This window comes from Drosophila virilis, chromosome X (genome assembly GCF_030788295.1).
Source record: "Drosophila virilis strain 15010-1051.87 chromosome X, Dvir_AGI_RSII-ME, whole genome shotgun sequence".
NCBI lineage: Eukaryota > Metazoa > Arthropoda > Insecta > Diptera > Drosophilidae > Drosophila > Drosophila virilis.
This window is the reverse complement of record NC_091543.1, coordinates 15,523,879-15,547,634: the sequence shown is the minus strand read 5'-3', so window position 1 is coordinate 15,547,634 and position 23,756 is coordinate 15,523,879. Positions and strand designations below refer to the sequence as shown.

Genomic DNA, 23,756 nt, shown 5'->3' with positions numbered 1-23,756 from the left:
TGGAAAATAAATGAATAAATAAATAAATATATAAATAACATATGTGTTTTATGAGCAATAGCTCAATGAATAAAACTATAAAAAGTACAAATAAATAGGCACTTAAATGAATAGTCTGATAAAATCCCAACTGGAATTCGAAACAAATATGATGCTTATAAGCTAGGGCCGAGCAAAGGCCGATTTATAAAGCTGGCAAGCCACAAGAACAGTTCCAATCATTAGCGAACTATTCAGTTTGGCAACGATTGGCAAACAGCGAAAAGGAACAAAAATCATTTCCCTTCTTTTCATCATTGTTTTGTTACTTTAGTTTTCTAATTCCGGCAACAATGAAACGTCTACGAATTTTCCTAATTATGCGTTACCTGCACGTACGCAGTGCCTGGCTGGAATAAGCTAGAGCTGCGCGAGAGGTTGTCAGACGGATGAGTTGGCGGGGGCAACTGATTTGGCAATGTTCAACCTCCAGCAAGTCAGCCAAGTCAATGGGCCACAAAAACGAGAAAACAATAGAGCGCGGTTAGCGCAAAAATTTCGTATACCAGCGAAAAAGCAAATGCGCTATGTAAATTTTGGTGTGTGCTGACAACAAAAACCCACCCACTCACACACACACACACGCACACACACACACACACGCACGCACACACACACTTAACGTTTCTGTGATTAACAATTACAAAACAGCAGCAGCAAAAAACAGAAACAGAAACCTCAGAAGCGTTTCCCGTATCCAAAAACCGGCAAACAATACGCCAGTTGCCTTGATAGTGGCCGGAGGTTGGGGTTGGGTGAATGGCTGGATGGTTGGATGGGTGGCCCGGCAATGCTGTTGGGGCTGAAAGTTGCCGTGCTGGGGAGCATGAAGGCGGGCTTGGCATTTGCTGGCGTCCGCTACGTGCGTTGCCATAAGCAATTTAGCTAATTTTCTACAACGACTAACGCAAAATAATCGAAGCGTAAGATAACAAAAACAGTTGCCACGCCTCCTCTGCGACACAGCAGCTGAAACAAAAACAAAAAACAAGAAAAACGAAACAAAAACCTAACAAAGGCAGCCAGCAAAATCATTGGTCATGCTTTTGGCAAAAAGTTTTGGCCAGAGTTGCCAACCTCATGGCCAGATTTTATATTTGTTACGTGGGATTTGCCATGCGGTTGTTATTTTTGCCACATGCCGCCCGCAGGCAACTTTGGCAATTGTGCTACGTTTCATACCTTTTGCATTGTTGAATCTCAGTTAATAGATATATTTTAATACTCGCTCACAAAAGGCTAAAAAGCATATTAGTTGTATGCACAGCATATGCTTTAAACTCCGAACTAGACTTGAATTAACGCACGAAAAGATCGGGCTTATTTAAGATCAAATATCGGCCTGCTGTTATGCAAGCATATTTCGAGTTATATAAAGGCTAGAGTCGTGGGCTTCGATCTCAGAGCCTCTTAAGAGCCAGAGACTTGAGCTAGCTAGCGCATACAAATATGGTGTTTACTTAAATATATCGATGCTACGAAATCGATAAGAAGCGACAGCAGCATCTTGTTATTGAAGCATATCTCGAATTTGTAAAAACTAGAGACTAGGGCGAATTGGCAAATTATCATAAAGATCGTATTATAAACCCCGAAGCTAATCACGAACGCAATTTGTAAAATGTGGTGCTAAGAAAAGATGATTTAGGTATCTCCTAGTCGATAACTCCCTACGTAAGCATTTGCAATCACAGTTGATATTGCTGCATGCCATGAAAATATGCCTTCTATTGTCATGCTTTTGTATGCGTGTTTTTGTTTTGCTTTCCACGATTTTGCCACAATTTCCACCATAAGCATGCGATTCCTTTTCCTATATTTCCGATGATCATATCATTTGGTATTGTGTTGCGGTCCATATCCGTACTTCATAAATTCAATTCAGATTCCAAATAGTTGCTTGCTTTGTTGTTGCTGTGGCTTTTTGTTGGCCAGTGCATAAACATAACAATAAATGTAATGCCTTGTAGTCGAGTGTATGCGTAGTTTGTAATAGCCATCATCATAATCATCATAAGCGCCATTACATGGGCGTTGGCAGGCCCCACCTCCTGTGCGCCTCCGGCCCCCTTAGACAGGTCGTTTAATAATCGTTGCTTTTTATGCGCCTGCACATTGGCCCGGCTAAGAGAAGGTGGCGAGCAGCTGGCTCAGGGCGCAGGCAGCTGCAGCGCGTGTCTGTCCAATGGAGCAGCTAAAAATCAAATTTGCCTTGACTACAAATTTTTCCGACACCCCAATCTCCGCGCTCCCTTCCCTGCCACTACTCTTCTGTGCAGCAAATGGCCTTTGATTGAATTTTAAATAATGCCTCAAGACGCGCACAGACTGGAAAGCGTATAGCTGGCTATTGTTCTGTTGGTTATTGTGGCACATCTCACGTAGCCATATCCTTGGCTCCCAATCTCCCTCTCTCTATCTCTTTTTGCCTTTGCAACTTACGTGGTGCCCAGCTAAATTTGACAAATGCTATTAATTGATTTCGCATCCTCTTTACTACACTCTCCATAACCTCTCCCCTTGGCAAAGTATGTCTGATATCTGAAACGTATTGTCTGGCTAAGATTCGAATATTATATCTTTATATATTCCCATTAAATGTTCAATACACCTCAGGTAACTGTTTTTTCTTATTCGTGCCGTTTTTTTTTTTTTGCTGACTTCCTTTGGCATATGCAGCCCCCGCTGCCCAGACGCGCCAGCCAAACGTTAAGCAGCACAGCCTGACACGGCTCACACATCTCTTGCCGCGTCTAGTCCTTGGTTGTAATCGTGTGTGTAAGTGAATTAAATAAATTTCGTTGAAATTCCGTTGGCAAGACAAATGCGCTTATTGACTTGAAACGGCCGCGCATAAATTTTCCAACTGCTACTTTAGCTTTGGCCCCAGCCCCAGCCCCAGCTCCAGCCAACATGTCCGACAGGGGCCGACATCCTTTTGCACAAAGCTCGAGCCGTCCACCTGTCTGTGTATAAATTAACTGCAACTTCAACTGACTTCGTTGCTGTCTTTCTCTTTTTGGCTGTCGCCCTGTGTTTTTCCCCCCTTTGTATCCGACGGGCAGCAAGGTGTGACAAATGTTCGGGTCCAAAGAGTTGCAGCTCAAGTCCCTGACAGTTGTCTGGCGAGGTCTGGAGCGAGGACTTGAGCCAGTACACGATGCCCAGGCACTTAAAATGATTGCGCTGCATTAGCGTTATGCTGCTTGCAAGCACATAACATGCGTATTATCCACTGATTAGCTCATCCAACATGATCAAGAGCCTTTATTAAAAATGGGTCAAGAAAGTTAACTGTGTTTTAATTTCATCTATTCTTCTTTATGCGGCATTCGTAAACGTTTCACTGGGTGCAATACAATATTTAACAGTCTCTCCTGCTCGCTCTCTCTCTCTCTCTCTCTTATGACTAGATCTGATTTGTTTATTTTTATGAATGTTTGCAAACTTTTCTTAAACGTGCCACTGGCACCGCCTGCTGGCGGACAGTTGTTATTGTTTCAAGTACTTAAAGAATCACCAATACGCCCTTTTTAAATTTGTCAAGCTTTAAGTTCCAATTTCTCTCTTACGCTCTCTCCCGCTATATTGCTCTCTCTCTCTCTCTCTCTCTCCTTCATTATATTTGTATCTACGTGTAGTTTAGATACCATTTAATTTCCCAGTCAGCACCGGCAATCACGCAGCAAACTCCAGCACGTCCTTAAGCTTATCCTTCTGCACTCACTGCCTTACCCCCTGGGTGTCGCTCTCTCTCTCTTTCTCTCTTTCTCTCTCTCTCTCTCTCTCTCTCCCTCTCGCTTGGGCTCTCGCTCTGCTATCTCATAATTGCATAGGCGAGTTAGTACTCATTAAAATCGTTAATCGCTGCGCTGCGCTGTCGTTTCGATTACGCTTTTATGTGTTAGCATTTGGAGGACTTTCCTTTTAATTCGGTGCCAAAGCGAGCAGGCACAAACGCAACTCGGAGCACAAGCCGATTTGCATAAATTTACGCGCCATGATATACCCGCCCCGTACCCTCTATCCGCAATACCCGCTCGCGCTCTAGCACTCTCGGCGTGATGAAACGCTGTCGTCGCCGGTCCACAAAAGCCGCGGGCGCTGTCCAACGTGGATGACGATGACACTCAGAATTGCCCGAGCCAAGGGCATTCTATTTGCGAGTGGGTTGTATGTAACTATCAAATACCCTGTTGGCACTGCTAATAAGAGAATGCAATACATATTAACTTTCATTTTGATGCTTACAAACTGAATTCGCATTTAGGGCTTGAACCAGCTTGGCTCAAATCTTACATTTGTAAGTTTTCAAGCCAGATAAATATTGTTTAATAACAAACACAGACTATAACAACGCAAATTGTCTCGGATCACGCATGATAAGCCCTTAAATAATATATAATGTATATTTTGGGCTACCCAATGAAATCTTCAGCTTTTTACCGCTACTGAGGGTTCGAAAAGCAAACAAAAATAAAATAAAAAAACAATAAATGTCCACCCTATGCTACCCACACTTCATGTGCACTTTCAAAGCTACAGGGTATGAAAAAATACTTAATTAAAATTTTTATTACGAAAATTTTGCTTTTGTGTCGATAATTTTATGCTTATCATCGGCATTGAGCACACCGAGCTGCTGGTGGCTTCTAATTTGCAACATCAGCGCCTTGCCGTGGCCAAGCTCTGGCAAAGGTGTTGCAGAAACGCGCAGTGAATACAAAGACAAGCACTGAATCCCTCCCCCCTCCCCCCTGCTGGGCGACCGCCCACCAAGTCGGACGCTTTGAAGCCAGCGGGCAAATACATAAAAACGGAAATTAAAAAGGAAGCCAACGCAGCAAACTCACGACATGGCCAGCGATTACTGGTTTCTGCTCCTGGCATCGACTTCGTCTTGGACTTGAATTTGGTCTTGGACCGCGCCAGCGATTATTGCTTGTGTGTGTGTGTATAGACATTCTCCTACTATCATTTGCCGCTTAGCTCCAAACGGAAGTTTTCGCTTAATATGCAGGAAATTTCATTAAAGTTGCTACAAGTTGGCCAAGTGTTACGGGTTAGCTCATCCATGGTTGGGCCACGTTGGGGCTTTGTCATTTGATCGTTGTTCCTTTTATGCTCATCAATCTGGACTTTCTTAAGCGCGGAAACGCATTAGCTTTTACCCGACTTTAAAACTATTTATAGAGTGATAATTAATATATTCAAAAATTTTAGAGGTCTTTTGTTTTCCCAAGAGCCAAATGCAATTAGCATTTCTTTCCATCCCTCACACAATTTATGGAAGGAAAATTGAAGTAAGGCACAAATCAGAGACTGCGTTACGTTACTTAAGAGCTTACGCAGTCTTACGAAACATTCGAGACGAAGTTTCGCTACGTCACGTAACAGTGTACGTTATTTTACGATTTTAGCCTGGCCTTCATGGCATGGAATTAACGCACAAATCAGAGAGTATGTTTATGTCACGTAAACTCTTGCATATTCGTAAGCTAAATTCGAAACCAATTAAAATTAGTTTAGGAATGGAATTTGAAGACGCGCTTCGTTACGTAAAGATAAACGTTATCTTACAAAAGCCGAAAATAACATTACATACATTGTTATAAACCATAACGACTTACCTTACGTAACCAGACGTTACGCCAATTTAAATGTTTTCAAAAAGAAATATAATAAAAGCAAATATATAAATACGTATTACGTAACGTATGCACTTACGTAGTCTTTGAAGATTTGTTGACACAAACGCAGACATAGTCTCACACTCAACTAGCGTGCAGCCATGACGTAAGCTGAGTGTACTTTGTATGCAAACAAAAAAAAAAACAACACAAATGCCACGTAACACGTAACACGTAACACGTAACGTAACGTGACAGCTTATGACAAACACACACACACTGTTATGGCCATAATTGATATGCTGGTAGACTGGCAGTGGCAGCTTTCAAGAAGTGCTGCTCACTTCTGAGGTGATGCCCATTCGAGGCTTACGAATGGGCCTATCGCAGCCTGCCGTCTGTCTGGCGGCAACAATTGCCTCAATGAGTCGCTGCCACAATCAATTTGACAGTCGGCCATGTGGCATGCCACCACTGCTAGTAGCTGGCAGCTGGCCAAAAAAAAAAAAAAAAGGAAAGCGGCGGCCAGCGCTGCGAAATGGATTTCAATCATGAGAACGACACAATAACCGGCTAACAGAGCAGCCCACAAGACGTCAACACGCCCACACACACAAACACACACAGAGACTGAGAAAGCAGGAGCAGCAGTTGAAGACATAAAAAATTTAATGCAATGCGGCATTTTACACCTTTGGCCAGGCATAACACCTAAAGCTGAAACTCGAAGCTGAAACTTGAGCAGCTCCAGCTTCACAGTTCGCAGTTCGCAGTTGGCAGTTGGCAGTTGGCAACTCTGGCCATCAGTGTGGCAATCAAAAGCAATGATTGTTGCACATAAAACGAAACGGTTATGTTTATCTGGCTTGCGCCCAAAGGCTGTTTACCCGCCCTCCCCTTAAAACACCCTATTCCGCGCCCCGGTGTTTTTCGGAGCAGCCTAAGTTAAAGAAATGAGTGCGCGAAGTAAATATTTAATGGCAATAGAGGCTGCAGTCGTAGCAACCCCAACTGCTGTCCCCCAGTCTGTGGGTCTGTGCGTAGCTAATGGACTCATTCACTGTAAACTGTTACTGCTTCTTCTTCGCAGTACCCCAGCTCTTTTACTTCTTCTTGTTCGGCTTGTTCTATTGTTATGTTTACTTTTTGAACAAGTGCAAATGTTTTCTTGCTTCATTTTATTTAATTTCAGTTTTATTATGATTATATACATATACATAGATATATATTGGCCCCAATATAAGGCGGCCCAAGTGTGTGCGCTGCGCCTGAACCGCTCCTGTACTAGTTAGAACTGCGGCATCAGTCGCGTAAAATGCAGCAAACAAAAGCCAAAGCAAATGGCATGAAAATTGAAAATGAAACGTAACACGCCGCAATTCAGGAAACAAATAGATGCCAATGCCAAAGATGGGGCAACTGCAGCAAGAAAAACCCCAGCAGGTCCCAGACTCTCATTTTATTTTTTCGTTCTTTCTGAATGGCGCTATGCAATTTTCCAGCTGCAGGCGAGTTGCAGCGGTAGCACGAAAAAAAAAAAAAAAAAAAACGTGCAGACATGTGCAGGTGCAGTAAACGATAGCTCTGCGTAGAAAGGTGGGTGGGCCGTTTGCCACCACGTTGGGGACGCGCGCTCGCGTAACCCACTGAGTTGGGGCTCAGTGGAACATTGGCAAATGCTTACGCAACGTTTTGTTTGAGCAGCGTGCGGGTTGGTTGCTGGCTATGCGGCACGTGGCGCGTGGCACGATGGCACGATGGCACGAGACAAATGGCTGCACCCGGGTGGCAACTGCCTGACAGGTGCAGCAGCCATCCATAGCGGGGCCAACCATTTGAGCCACCCAGCCAGAGCAAACGGAGCAAAGGACAACCAACTGTGGCCAACTGCGTGTCACTAAAAGCGCTGCAAGATAAACCAGGTTGAGGCAGAACAACGTTCCCTTTGGTTTTATTTCATTGTCTTGCTCTCAAATTTACATAAAGCAAATGAACCTGAAATGCAAGATGGGCGACTACAGCTTAAAAAATCAACAAAATAAAAAAACAAACAAAGACTAAGCAACTAAAAAAAAACATCAACTGCTGTTTAGAAGACAAAACAGTTGTCTCCATTGCTAGTTGTAGATTGAATACCCTTGCCCGGAACCTATATGGGCTAGTTAGTTGTAGTTCTTAAAGAGCTGATGCATTTGCTCTATAGTTTGTCTGGCTATATGGTATTCTAATACAATTCGGATTTTTCTCACCTCGTGATAATCTCTTGTCGTTGATCTGAGTTAACTATTTAACAAAGATTCTTTTACTTCAGCTTTCAGGGTTCAATGCCCGCCTACGCAGATCAATAAAAATGTTTTATCGGGCAAACTTTTCTTTTCCAACCATTCATTCTCAGAACATTAAGCAGTTTTCCTATGTTTTCCAATCCAGTCTAGAGCAAGTGTCCAGCTAATAAAGAGAGTGTGATCATGGGAAATGAGAAACAGAAGGAACTGTAGTAAGGGTTCTTATGCAATACAGATGTCAAGCAAACTTCTAGATGAATAAAAAAAAATGTTGTAAAATCTGGAGAAAAGCGAGATCTAAATTTAAATGCAATTTTCTTTAAGTATATACAACTACTGTATGTATATATAAATATTTATATATGTAGATATATTTATTCTTATGCTATCCACGCATTTGCCTCTACCAAAATGGTAAATACTTCAATTTGCGCAAAATGTTGTCAGGTAGAACTGTTGCTGCACCAGGGCTTGCTTGCGGTTTGCCAGTCGGGGGAGTTCGCTGTGTGGGTCAGTTGAAAAATGTAAGATAAATATACTCCATTCGTGTATTTGCCACAGACCTAGCCATAGAGGAACAACAGCAGCAACAGCACGGGGACCACTGCAATACAAAGTGAAATGGAAAATTGCAAAAGAAATTGAAAAGTTTATCCATACATACACGCGCATACACACAGACACACCTAGAGACACCCACACACCCATACACATCCCTTAATGAAGCTGTCCGTGCTTGCGGTTTGTTGTTGCTTTCTGGTTTCTGGATCGTTGCTGGCTTTTGGTACATTTCTGGGCCTTAAGTTGTGGGCCCTGGTCTCATGTTAGCTCAGTGCAATGCTTTTTGCTCTCAAATATCACTCCACCCCCCTCACCTGTCTCTTCCAGCAGTTCGCCTCTCTTCACAGTTTCACCTTACCCAGTCACTAAACGGGGAAGAGGTCCAAGCGTCAAAGGGCCATATAAATATGCGAAACTGAAAAATACATGTGTGCGTTTGCATGCGTATGCGTTGCCTCATCAAATGTTGGGCTATGTTAAAGCTGTATGCATACGAATTTTACGTTGAGTAATTTCGTACTTCAAATAAGTTTCACATTCATAATACCAACTGTTTAAACGCTGATGGATCGACAAAACTGTTTAATATAAATTTGTTGTAGCAGAAGTTTCTTTATCAAAACGCAACAAAATCTTGGGTATTAGATAATTCGCATAGGTGTATCCCACGCACGAGGCATTAGGCCAAACAGTTTTTATTTACGACTTGATCCTATCTCCGCACGGCAAATGGAAAGGTGCTTGTGACAAGCTCCCAACTGATAACCAAAGGACATTAAACAAGAAAAACAAAAAAAGGACATCAAAGGCGACAATTCCAAATTCAAAAACGGAATTTCGCATTCAAATTGAAGTCAACTCGCGCCCAGGGACAATTGTGTGTTTTGCCAGGACTGCACCGGCATTATTTTCGTCCAGGTACGCCATTTAAGAATTTAAGGACTGGAATCCTTTCAACTTGTATTGACAGCTGTTGTCGACGACGTCGTCTTCACGGACTCATTTCCATTACGTATCCGCCCCGTTGGTATGCCAAATGCTAATGCCAATAAAAAAAAAAAGAATGGGAACGCAAAAAAAAGCATTTCAATGTACTATTTTTTTTTTTTTTTGTATATTTTTTCATTTTATTTTATTTTTTACTTGTTTTTGTTCCCTTTTAATTAAAAGAAATTAAAATGTAAATTTGCGCTCAACATTTTTTTGCTATTGCTTTTAGCCTGGCTGTTGTTTGCGTATGTGTGTGTGTGTCTGTGTAAGAGTGTGAGTGTGTGTGTTGTTTATGTGTTGGAGTCTTATTAAAAAGGGACGAGGCTTCTCTCTACATTAGAGCTTGTGTTTGGGGGGGGAATGGGCAGCACCGCACAGCAGAGCAAAGACAACAAAGTGCTGCAAAATAAACCAAAGTACAAATGTAAACAACAATTAAATGTTCACTAAGCAAACTTTGCGCCACCTCATACAGCCGGATACAGCATGTAGCGAGTAGCGTGTAGCATGCGGCATCTGGCATGTGGCATGTGGCAAGTAGCATGTGCCTGCAGGCAACAGCTGTTGACTGATGCTCTGGGTGGCGCGTGGCAAATACTATGTGCGCCTGAATTAGATAATTAAAATTAAAATATATATATATATATATATATATGTCATCTGCATGCAATCGAAATTGTATTAAGGCCCGAAAATAACCAGAATACATGTGTTGAAATATTGTAAATCCACCAGAACGGGTGGAAAATAGGTGAGAAACAATGCAAACTAAAATACTTGCACTAGGCAAATCCAACCATTTCCATTTCTACATAATAGTTGTAAAATAAGGTAGGACTTAGCAGCTATGCAAGAATAATAGTTAACCTCGTAACTTCTAGGCATAGTCTCACCTTTTGGGCGATTCTTTCTAATACCTAAATGCCTACATTCTATTTATACGCATTGTCAGCTTATTCTTTGACAGCTGACGAATTGCATATGATTCATTACGTGCATATATGTTCATTTAATAATTATTCAATTGGCACCAGTGCCGCTCGGCTTAAATGTGCGCCATTATCGGAAAAGACCGCATAGTGCCTTTCACTTGGACGCACACGTGTTTTGGTAATTGATGTGATCACGAAAGATGGACTGCTGACTGGTTATCTTCTCGGCCGGCCAAAACCAACTGTCAACTGTCCAAACGCATATTTGTATTATTTAGTTTTTGTTGCTGTTGTTTCGTTATCAACAGCTTTTGGTTCAGGCTCGGGGCTTGGTGAGGCCCAATTCAAACCATCAGTTAGTCGGTTGCTCTCGTAAGTTGAAAGCCGTTTACAGCAATGCTGGCAGTTTTACAATTTTGCTGCATGTGGAACGGTGCGTGTATAGCCTCCAGACCGCGGCCGATCAAGCAGCTGAGCCTGGAAGCAGCGAAATCATCAGCAGCAACCGCAGCAGCAGCGGCAGCAGCAGCCGCAGCAGCGGGAGGGGCAGTTGCAGGCAGTGTCACAATAAAAAGCACATCTACTGCACCGCTGACCAGGCAGCCGACGGCGACACATTTGGAGTCCATTGGTTCCATGGAGGAGCTGAGATTTGCATCCGATATGAATTTAGATTTTAATCCCTATGATTCGCGATTTAATGTCCAATTATGCAGTTGATATCGACAGATCTGCTCCACCCCAACCCGCCCCTTCTATCCACAAAAAACTATCTTATTTATAAGCGTAAATTTTATTGAAATTATAAGAATTTTAACTATTATAGTGTTGCAAATATGTGCATTTTTAAGAGAACAAAATACGTTTCCAACACCTCAAGGTCAAAAATCCAAAAGATTGTACTTAAGCCTAAAAACTTTTTGGAACATTTTACGCTTATTTTAAGTATGCAAATTTTTGTAATAAGTATTGGAACATTAATTCAAACGTTTTTCTTCTTTTAAAAATTAAAAGAGCCGAAACGCGCCAATTTATCACTAAGTAAATTTTCTTGAATATATTTAATTGAAATTCTAAAATTCTAAACTAAGAAGAAGAAGATGGATAACAAAATTAACAGTGTTGCAAAATGCTAAACATTCAGCTACTTTTTTTTGTATCCCAATTGTTTTGTTTCGTTGTGCGTGCTATGCATATGTTCTTGTATAGCAAAGGCACCATGGCTCATGTTCCGATTCCGTTTGTTACATTTGTCTACTCCTCGAATAATGACAGCACGGTCACACTTCTCTCACTTGACTCTCATATGTAGGTTTATTTTCGTTTGTGAAGAACAGCTAGCCGCACAGTGTCTCAAAATTATTAGTGTGACCATGGCCCATGATCCGATTCCAATTGTTTCATTCGACTATCTCACTACTCCTCAAATAATGACCGTATGGTCACACTGCCCGGCATTTACACCAACTCGTACTCGCACTCCGCTAGCTCGACTGTTATATGTAGATATACTCTCGCTTGTTGAGCACAATTAATCGTGGGCCATGTTTCAATTCCAATTGTTGCATTAAATGCATTCAAATTCCTCGAACAATGGTCATATGGTCACACTGCCACGACATATACACCCACCCGCTCACATCCGGCTCGACTCTCATATGTAGAAAAGTTTGGTCTGTCTGGCTCGGCCGTTGCACGTAGCAAATCCAATCAGAAGCGTTTTTCCTTCTCCTTTCTTTGCCAGTTGCGGTGGTCCTTAACTTATTTGGTGTTACTTTGCGGTATCATTAACCTTTAAACTTGGACTCAAGCGAGCGAGCCCCAAGAAAACACAGGAACAGAAACGCGAAGCACCAAAAAAAAAAATAAAATAAAATAAATAAAACACACAGAAAATTGTAAACTTTTGCACTCGGCAAAGTTTGTTGGGGCGCAAACTTTTTGCAGTCAGTGTCGCACTCAGCATATACACGCGCGCCTGGCAAAACGTAAAATTTTTAACTTTATTTTCGATTTTCGTTTGCCGCAAAAATTGTATTTGTTGCGGCGATGAATGGCAGTCTAGGGGCCGTGCGGAGGGCGGGGCGAGTTGTACCAAAACTTAATTTGCGCCAAAAACTTTTGCCGCGCTCTCTGCTTTTACCTCGGCGCTCTGCACTTATTTCTTCTTTTTAAATGCAATCAAGCGGAAATTGATACGTCACCGCCAAGGGGGCGTAGTGTCAGGGGCGTGGAGGGGGGGGGGGGGTGTATGGCGTTTACCCCATACAAAAGTGTTGCCAAATTGTTGCAAATAAAATTGCTGATATGGAAATTTTATGCGCAAGTTTTTCACGCCCCATACACACACACACACACATGCACACACACACAGATAGAGAGAAATATGTTGTGCGCTCTTTTCTTTGCAGTCAAGGTGAGGCTTGTCGTCTGTGCGACATTTTGTGGCAACAATGTCCTTGGTATTTAACACGACCAGCCAAGTGGCAACTGCGTGGCATTTAAGTGTTAGCTGGATAGTCGGTGTTGTCCGAGACAGCACAAGCGACGCATAAATTGCCTTCGCTGGCAGCCCAAGATGCCGGAAATGCTTGCCGGAAGTCGCTGGCAAAAGTGGCAGCTGCATCGTGCAACGCAACCGCCCACCGCCTCTCCCTCCCGCAGTGCAGCTAACCTAGACACGTGGGCGTGGCATTTCATTGCCATCAATTGCAAATTTTCGTGCCGTTCCGCTTGCTTCCACGACATTTAATAGCAAATTGTGCCGTGTTTCATTGTCGCTTCATCCCAAAGATTCTGGCCAAATGTCAGCTAAATACCAAATTTACTGGCTCCATTACCAAAGATCACCAAGATCTAAGCAATTTGTCGGCTTGTTAAGAGACATCTGGAAAGCTCACCAGACAAGCAACTATATATTCTAATGTTTATGTTAACTAGAGAAACTTTGCACAGACCCAGCAAATATGCCCAATACGGTTCTGGGTAGACCAATATGGTTGAATATCTTTTCATTGTACATTTAAACCAGGGAGTAAGGGTATCTAAGATGTGTGTCCACATATATTAAAGCCATGAATAACTTCATTTATTCATATTCATCGATAGCCTCGATATTCAAAAGTTATCGATTAGTTATTATTAGCATATTAACATTAGCATTAAAACTGTAGAGCTCGTAAAATACAATAACGTATGATTTATTCGTATCATCATTATATACAGACTTAAAGAACTTCTTCGATTCTGGAAATCTCTTATCCGTAGTTATCGCACAATACTTTACAACTAGTTATCGATAGCAGCTGTAGCTCCTGTGTTTTGGCGCCAACATACTGCTACAAAACATTCGATTATAATACATTTAGCTAAGGTCTTTTAATTTTTAATTATTATAGCAAAAGCTAGAGCCGAGAGTGTCTATTAAATCTTTACTCTCGATAGAAATACGTTTGATCATCCCAGTTTGAAACTAACGATACTATCGGCAAGGTTATCGATTATCTAACGGCATAATGTCAAAGCTTTTCGGAGTCCGTCTCTTTAAAGATGCTTGAAAGGCATAGTTAAAATTTGTTTAAACTATATCATTTTGGATAGTTGTTGAATATTTCAAAACATGTTGTCTTGATTTTGGCGATTTCTATATATTTAAGGTGTGGCTGATCAAATTTAAGCTTGTTCATCAAGGCGGATGGGGAGGGGGGCCAATGACCGCTTCGGTCCTCTCTCTCGCCGAGGGATTTTGAGATGCCCATCAATTTGAAACTTAATCTAGCCGCACAAATAAGCCGCGCCAAAAGTTAAGACCCTGTCCAGGCCAACAAATGGCTGGGACGTGTGGGAAGGGAAGCGGGCGAGGGGTAAGCCGGAACTGAAACTGGAACTGGGACTAGGACTAGGTCGGGGGCACTGTGGGCGTTGCTCTATTGTATGCAAACAATTTACAGCGCAAATGGACGGCAAAAGTAACGGAAAAAAAATGAAAAGAAAACATGTAGACAAAGTGAAGGCGGACTAGAAGCACAAATAGAAAAAAAAAAGAGATTGCGTTTTGCGGAATGGGCATGAAAAACTAGGCGGCGTCTCATGCATAAAACTGAAAATGAAATACAAGGCGCAGGCTTAAAAGGCGAATGAAAAAATGAAAACAAAACAAAATGAAAACAAAAATGAAAATGAAAATGAAAATGGCATCCGGACTGAAGCATCTGGGATAATTGAAATTCACCGCAAGCGGATCCCCAGAATGAGCCATGAGGGGGGGGGGGGGGGGGGGGGGAGGGGCATGGGGCATGCAACATCGGGCACAGAGCATTACAACAAAAGTTGTTATGCAATTTGACTGGTCGTGCGTTTGCGACAGCGTTGCCGGACTGACCAAAAACTTAAGCGCCGCGAATTTTGTTATTAAAAGATTTTCTTGCGAGGGTAGAGGACTTTCCCTAAAGCTTCTCTCTTGCTCCTTAATTCGCTGGCTAATTTTCTAATGCATCGCATTAAGTTTAAAATACAACTCGCAACCCACCCACCCACACGCGCACACACACACAACAATCCACCCTGAACCAATCGTAAATTGAGTCAAAAGTTTGTGTGCGTTTTTCTTTCTCTGCTTCGCTTTTGGCTTTTTGCCACGATTCGACTTTGGCAGCGTCTTGTTGCATAATTCTTGGCCTCACGGCCAGCTGCGCAAGTGGACAAGTTCAAGTGCCACCTGCCGCATGGCAAGAGTAGAAAAATATTATTGCATACTTAGCGGCGCCGTGCGCCAGCTTGCATATTGCATTGAACTTTGAGTGGCAATTACGAGTGGCTGCCACTTAACGAGGCATACAGGAAAAAAAGCACATACTAAATGCCCACAATTAAGCTAATTAGCATAGAACAAAATACGCAAATTGCCATCATCTAGTCGAGAGTGGCAGGCTAAGAGCTGTCCACGACTTTAAACAGACCAAAAGTATTTAACTGCTATATTCTATCAATGCAGCACAATCAGGCTCGGTTCTCTCTATTAGATAGCTCAACTTTTTAATTCTTGCATGAACAACTTTTTGTTTGTTTCCCAATATTTTGAACAAACTATTTATCTTTTGTGTTAACTATATACATGCAAAGGTACTCATTCGGCGGTTCTTTCATGTGGAGCATGTTTAATAGTTCTGGCGAATAGGTCGCATAGTATTTCGTCTGACCAAAAGTCGCTTCGCCGAGAAGCATCGCCTATTTGGCTATAATGACAGGTCGTATGGTTGCTTTTAAAGTAAACAAAGTAAAAGAGGATAGCACAAGATATATAAGTTTCCTCTTTATAAAGCAACCAGCCTCTAATCTCCCTTTTGAATAATCTTCTTGGAGAAATATTCCATCATAATCTGACAGTTTCTCCATGCGAAATCTCTGCGCTCAAGTTTTTTATATGTTTTTTAAGTATCTTCTGTGTTGATTGTGAGGCTGTTTAAGATCAACCAAATACCATTAACATTAACTGAAATGGCAACCTAGCGGATTTATCTATAGACCCATTTGCTCAACGTATAGACACACGCTGTTATAAATGACTTATGGCTGCGGAGTTGCCACCTTGTCACTGTTTTGGACATTTCATAGCTGCAGGGTATAAAAACAAAAAAACAAAAAAACAAAAAAACAAAAAAAAAAAAAAAACAAATAAAACGAACACATTTATTTACCTAAGAAACAGTTATTCTGCTGCTTCTTGCTCGCTACCTAAAAGCGACTGCCCCCGTTGCCCCCGCTGCCCCTACCACGCACGCTGCCATTCAAGTCGCAGTCCATTAACAGTTGCTGTCTTGCTTTTGTTTAAGCATTCCACTGGCACTCTCGCTCACGCTCTCGCTGTTGTTGTTTGCTGTTGTGTCTGTTATCTGCGTCTATTTCTGTTTCTCTTTTGGTTCTTTTCTGGTTTTCTCTGCGCAATTAACTTGATTGCGCCTATAAATATGCAGCACTTGGCAGTGATTATTGCACGCGCGTCTTTTCATTTGCGCTTTGTGCTGTCCGCCTCTCGCACCCTCTCTCTCTCTCGCTCTCTCTCTCTCTCTCTGAGGCGCTCTCCATGTTTTGCTTGACGCTCCAAAGCCTAAAAGTATGCACTAATTGCTATTCTTGCCATCTGATTGCGCGCACGCCTGTAAATTGTTTGGGCTTTTATTTTTTTGTTTTATCTCTCTCTCCCTTCTTTTTTTTTCGAGGCCTTTATCCTTAACACTCTTGGCCGCAAGTGCTTGGGACTACGGCTATCAACTGCTAATAGACTGCAGCGTCTGCTTCTTCTACTTCTTGTACTTCTCTTTCCACTGCCAGTCACTCATTCATTTATTCATGCACTCATTTTTGCATTGTTTCAGTTCCAAGTGCTGCGCGTCATCTGTTTTTTTTTTTCTCTCGTTTCAAATTCGTTAGCATTTTTCTTAAGAATCGCAATATTCACAAAATATAAGCACAAATATCTTGCTCGATATGAGATATATGTATATATATTTATAATGGACGGCACAAATTGTGGCTCAGGTTTTGAACTTTTAAATTGCTTTGAACAGCACTTGAAACTTTTTGGACATAAACTCGGCTTGTTTTATTTCCTTTTCTGGTTCAGCTGTGTTCGAGAAAACTCGGAAATCTGCGAGAGATTTCATTCGGTGTATTGCTTAAGTTAGATGACAGAAATGTATTCAGTCAAATGTTTAATAATTTTTAATCAAATTATGCACAGGGATTGCATATGGATTATTCTTTTCGTCTGCTGTGCAAACAACTTTTACTCGATGCCATTTCAGTTTATTTGAAGAAAAAATACTTTTGTTGAAACCTTAATATTTTTGCTTGTGATTTCAAGCTCTTGAAGTACCACATTAGGGGCATTCCCTAAGTCTTAGACAAAGTTGAGCACAAGCGAAGTGTTCCTTAAGTCTCGCAAAACCGATGATAATGATATTCCCTAACATTATTTTACTCCCGAACTAACCTGTTCCACCGTCCGTAGACATCAGGGGTATTCTGTAGAAAAAAATGCCAGAAATGCAACAAACATTTTCAAATTATTTACATTTTTGAAGTACTTTATTATTCCAGTGCTAAACCTAACATAATGTAGGCATTTCTTCGATGTGAGGCACTCTTTTATATTAGGGACAGTCCCTTAAAGTTGAATACATTGAATACACAATAGAGATTTCTGTTAATTTGAATGTATTCCTTGTGTTTTGTAGCTCAGCTTTTGAAGTCCAACCCAGAAATAGAGATATGGCTGGTATCTTCAGGTTTAGTGGTATTCCTTAAATTTTGCGCTTTTCTTCGGTTGTTTTATGCTTTACCTAATTGCTTCAAGCGAATTTTTGCTTTGTTTTTGATTTATTTTTTGGTAAAGCTTTGCTGCTGCTGCTGGCAATCGGCTTAGCTTTTGTCATGCCGCAGAGCAAACTAATGGTGGGCGTGACGCCGGCTTCTGACTAACTGACTAACTAGAAGAAGCCGTTGTAGTCTTGCCACGCCCCCGCCCCTGGCGCCGCCTTCTACTGTTGCTGCTGCTGCTGCTGCTGCTGGCTTTGTTAATCTTTAACCTGAGTCCTAATCCGTGCGTCATGATTGAAAGCAGCTGCAAAGCGTTGCGTGTCTTGCCTTCAATTGGGCTGCAGACAGCAGCACGTTGGCTGCCTGGCGATAAAGGGAAATGGTCTGGAGGAGGGCGGTGCTGTGGCAAGACGCCTTAAGTAAGTTGATAGTCGCAACGATGGAAGACAACATGGACAAGAGGAATTGCCGTCGCTGTCACTGCCACAGATGCCACAGCTGCTGCTGATAATCTGATTGCTATGATGTACTTGTCCCACGCCAATTTGTGTCAATTCGAGCTGAGCTGCTTAACAAGTCAGGCGACCATGCCCTGCGCTGCCTTTAACCGGACTCTCTTGGCTGCCGCATCTTAATTAGCTCAGCTGGCCAATTTCAGTTGCACCTGCAGTCGCCTTTAAAGTTTTACGATTTGGTTAATGTGGCACCTTAACCCCAGTTAGCCTATATTTTTGGGCCAACATTTGCTGCCGTTCCGTGTGGCGTACTTGATCCAAAGTCAACAACACTCGGCTTTTGTGTATACCTTCTACAGTTAAATGTACATATTTAAGCGAAGAGTGCGCTAGTCGGGTCGCTTCGACTTGAAGATACTCGCATCCGACGATTTTCCGTCACACTATTTCTCACATACTTCGGTTTCTATAGTCCGATCACAATGCAAATTCCAGAGCTTAAATATGGCATACAAGTGTGTGAATATACCAAAGCACAAGGCTTTTACTTAAATGAACATGCTCATGATTTGTTAACCGAGATAGATGTAACTATTATATTTTTCTAGTTATGCTTAAAATACCATGTCTTCAAATCGATATTTAGCGATACAAAAATGGGAGAACATGTCGTAAAGAATGATAAGCTACTTCTGTGTGGCGTATACGGGAATATATATTTAAATTTGAAGTCTTAAATTCCAAGGATAAAAACCTCTATAACCTCTATAGTAGGGTCTGAACCGCCTCCTGTCGCCTGTTACATTTGCTTGCACAATACCATTATACCCTTCCACCGTTTTTTCAATGGGTTAATGGCCTAAAAACATGCGGCGTGTCGCTAAAAGGAATGTGTGCGTGTGTGTGCGTGTGTGTGCGTGAGTGTGTGCTATGTGCTTGTTTGTTGGCCTTGATGCAATTGACACCAATTGCCTACGCGACGCTGTTGGCCTGCTTAAAGTTTTACCATAAATAGAAACAAAAAAAAAGCGTGCAGTTGTGCATTTGACGGTCGACAAGTCAACTCAATTGATTTCACTTCATACGTGTGCTCCATTATATGAGCAACGGCTGATTCTGCCTGGGAAAACTTATTTTTCCACCTATTTTTCGACTATGCGGGTGGATTGTCAATATTTTTTAAAAATACGCCTGTCTTGATAGTTAACAATGTTTATTAACATTGGAGCCGCAAATGCAAAGTAAATTTGAGAATGGTTGAGCTTACGATTTGAACCAGCTCCCAGCTTCGAAAATAGATAGCAATTCTACTTTCACTCACTTTCCACGCGTACAGGTGAATTGACTAGATTGATTTATAATGCAGCGATCTCTTAAGCGAAATAATTACAAATAATTTATTTTATTCAGAATTGAAAATAAGCAATTTTTGTAAATTTTAATTTATGCTGCACTCATAAAGCTGCAGCTGTTTTACGCTGCGTGGCCATTCACTTGGCGTCCACCAAGTGGACCCAATCCCTGCGCGCCGTCCCTTAATTAAAATAGCCGTCGCCGAAACGGGCAGTGGAAGAAGACAGAGGAGCGAAAGACAGTAAAAAAAAAAAAACAACCGAAGAAAACAAACAAATAAAGTGAGCAAAACGATGAGCGTGCTACGCGCCATTTGCCTCTGCAGCAGCCCTTTTGCACCTCTCCCCCCACCACCCCTCACCAGCCCATTAATACAATTTTAAAACGAAAAGCAGCTGTTGTGAATGCGCATGGGTGGAGCTGAGTGTATGGTGCAGGGGGGGTCTGCTGTAGAGGGGAGCTGCATTATGCAAATGTGTTAGCCATTCAATTTGATGGGCGCGCGCATAAATGTAATTATATAATGCATTTGTTGTGCATGTGCATGACTATGTGTGTGTGTGCGTGTGTGTGTGTGTTTGTGTGTGTGTGCACATAAATTTGAATATATTGAATAAATGCATAAGTATATGTAAGTATATTGCATTAATATTTATGTATTTATTTATTATTCATAATGCCAGAACAAGCGACTCGTGCAGGCTGCATTTAATTTTAATTAACTTTGCCATTTGCTTAACTGTTCATTACAAGAGACGCACCTAACCCCAACCCCCACCCCTAACCAACTCCCTCCCTTCGACCATGCCTTTATCGTCGCCAGCCTGGCTCTATCTATGGTCCGTTGCCAACATTTGTTGCGCTAATTGTTACGCTTTGATTTTGATTCAATTTTCAAATTCAGCGCAATTGTAAATGACACTCGCTGAAAGTGGTAAAAAACAAAAACAGCTTGCAGCTGAGCTTTTGTTTCGGATAGCTGCAACGTGCTTTCAGTTAACCTCTCAGTTCGGAAGGCTTTAATGTGCTTTTAGCTGAGCTTTGATTCGCTAAGCTTTCAAATGCTTTAAGCCGAGCTTAAGGTGTTAACTATATGTGAAATGTACCGTTTTGGCTGAGTTCAAATTTGATATTTGCTAGGATATGGCCAGTTAAGCTTTAGGCTTTACATTTATGTGACTTTATGACTTCAAGTTAAACAGTAGCTTTCACTCAATACACTGAAGTCTAACTAAAGGCCCTCATGTGCTTTACGAGCTGGCTGTATTAACTTTCATTAAGAAGCTTTAATTTTATTTTTTTGAAGAGCTTATATGCGTTGTAAAAACTTTTCTAATAAGGTGCTTTATAAGTATGTCTTTGTTTTGTGTGATTAAAATATCATTCAGTGTGCTAAAGTGCATTTAAGCACACAGTTATATGTGTTCGAATACGAAAATACTCAGCTATACGAATAGTTAAGTTTCGCCCAGTGTCATTGCGACGGTTTCGTTTAGTGATTTACAAACAATCGGGTGTAAAGCAGCTGCCGATACAGTTGGGACGCTTAGAGCTGAAATCAATCGATATTCAGCTACAACAGAAACAACAACCACATATAGATAAACAAAGTGCTTTGGGGCTCACATTAAAATGCAGCTGAGCCCAGGTTCTATTTCTCAGTGCGTCTCGATCGGCAATGGCGGCCAGAATGTTACTCTCCCTCCTTCTGGATTTCTTCAAGTGCCGCAAATCGATACTGGGCCAACCGGCGCTCAATCCGCCCAGCCCAGCGACAACAGCAGCCCACCTGCCAGTGCCGCCCACAACAGATGCCACGCCCACGCCACCGACTGATGTGTGCCAAACGCCGGGCAGCAATACGGATGAAACGTCAATTGATCTGCCGGTCGGGATGGGCGCCGACTTTGACTCGGTGCTGAATCTGGAGCTGGAACTGGACGATGAGCTGGGCTATGATGATCCCCGCCTACCCGAGTTGATTATTTAGTTTTAAAGACAATTCATTATGTAGATGTATTTATTTATATATTAAGCAATTTAGCTGTGGACTTCAATTAAAGCACTCAATTATCCAATTGCGTTTTATTGACAATAACCAAATGGCCAAATATTAATCAGAGCCCAAATGTCATTATGGCCAGACTACGACAACAACAACAATAAAATTCAATTACAACAATTTTAAATTAACTTTTTGCAATTAAATCAAATATAATAACACATGAGCAGGCGACAGCTGATAAAATACGTATATAAAGTAAATAAGAGTAAATATAAATAAATAATACATAAATAAATAAAAGCACACACAAAAGATAAATAAACACAAATGAAATGGATAGAAATTTAATAGCACGATATATTAATCCGCATGTCAAATGCTAACAAAGGCTTCTCACCGCATATTCGATTGCCTCTGGCACTAATTGTTTAATTTTGTGACATCGACAAACATATCCTGCTCATAAAATATTCCAACTGAATTATCAATAACAAGCACGAAATATCCATATTCCACAAAATAATAATTTGTGAAGCCTTAAATATTTTTTTCACGAATAATTAAGTCTGCAAATGTTGTTTAAATTAAGATGTAATTGATATTTGGATTTGATTCGTATATTCTGAATACCCCGTACCCATTGACACTGAGTAATGCCGTTATAATGAAGCTGGGTAAGTGTTTTTTTTTATTTTTTTTTCTTAAATATTTGTCGATGTTGTCATATGTGCCATTTGTGTGTCTTTAGTTAAAGTCGCCAGGTTTTTAACATTGTAAAAACTAGCCGGTTGTTATATGGGGCGGAGTGGTTTCTAATTTGCTCTTCGACCCAGGGGATCTTCAGTGAAGGACGCTGTTGCCGAACAAATCTGCTATTCTAGAATCTATATTTTCCAGATAAGAAGTCAGAAGACAATGACAATGACAATGACAATGACAATGACAATGACAATGACAATGACAATGACAATGACAATGACAATGACAATGACAATGACAATGACAATGACAATGACAATGACAATGACAATGACAATGACAATGACAATGACAATGACAATGACAATGACAATGACAATGACAATGACAATGACAATGACAATGACAATGACAATGACAATGACAATGACAATGACAATGACAATGACAATGACAATGACAATGACAATGACAATGACAATGACAATGACAATGACAATGACAATGACAATGACAATGACAATGACAATGACAATGACAATGACAATGACAATGACAATGACAATGACAATGACAATGACAATGACAATGACAATGACAATGACAATGACAATGACAATGACAATGACAATGACAATGACAATGACAATGACAATGACAATGACAATGACAATGACAATGACAATGACAATGACAATGACAATGACAATGACAATGACAATGACAATGACAATGACAATGACAATGACAATGACAATGACAATGATAATTCTCCATTAGCTTCCAAGCAGCTTAATGCACCTTGCAACTCTGCAGCCTTAGCAGTTAACTGCGAAAGACTTGAAGTGAATGTGTGTCTTTTGTCACCTATCAACGGCAAAAGGCAGCTGTTTTTGGGCAACTATTGATTCAAATAAACGCCCAAATGCTTACATGTCTGTGCCAACTGTTTGTGGCAACAAACAGCTGCCTGTCTGGCTGACTGTCTTTCTGTCTCTCTCTCTCGCTCTCCATCTCTGTCTCTGTGTCTGCTTGTGGCCATTTGTTTGTACCAAATTGCATTCGTAGCTGGCAAATGAGATTTGTGTTTGCTATTTGGCAGTTAACTACAAAGTTAAAGTTGACACCCAAATAGTATGTCCCTGTGGGCTGCGTTATGACCACTAACAGCAACAGCAACAACAACAACTAGTTGTGAAACGCCCCTGCAATTAAGTACAAATGTAGCTGCTTAAAGCCTGGTCAAAAGGTCCAATTAAGTTGCCAATTGGCAGTAGCAGCGCCTATAATTAAACAGCCAAAGGCAACACTTGCCTAGTATGCGTGTGTGTGTGTGTGTGTGTGTGCATGGCCAGGACACACCTTGGCAGCTGCCCCTCCCCCTCCTTGTGCTCCTGCCCCTGGCTGGTTGCCTACACGCACGCAAAGCTCGCATAACTTTCGAGCACACTCGCACTTTCTGGCCTAATCCATTAGCTTTTTGTCTGCCA

General features: G+C 41.5%; 1 protein-coding gene across 11 annotated transcripts in view; it reads left to right on the top strand.

Moving 5' to 3' along the window:
- LOC6635450 (uncharacterized protein CG43867) overlaps positions 1–23,756 on the top strand; it is a 136,573-nt gene that overhangs the window by 75,666 nt on the left and 37,151 nt on the right. The window lies entirely within an intron of this gene.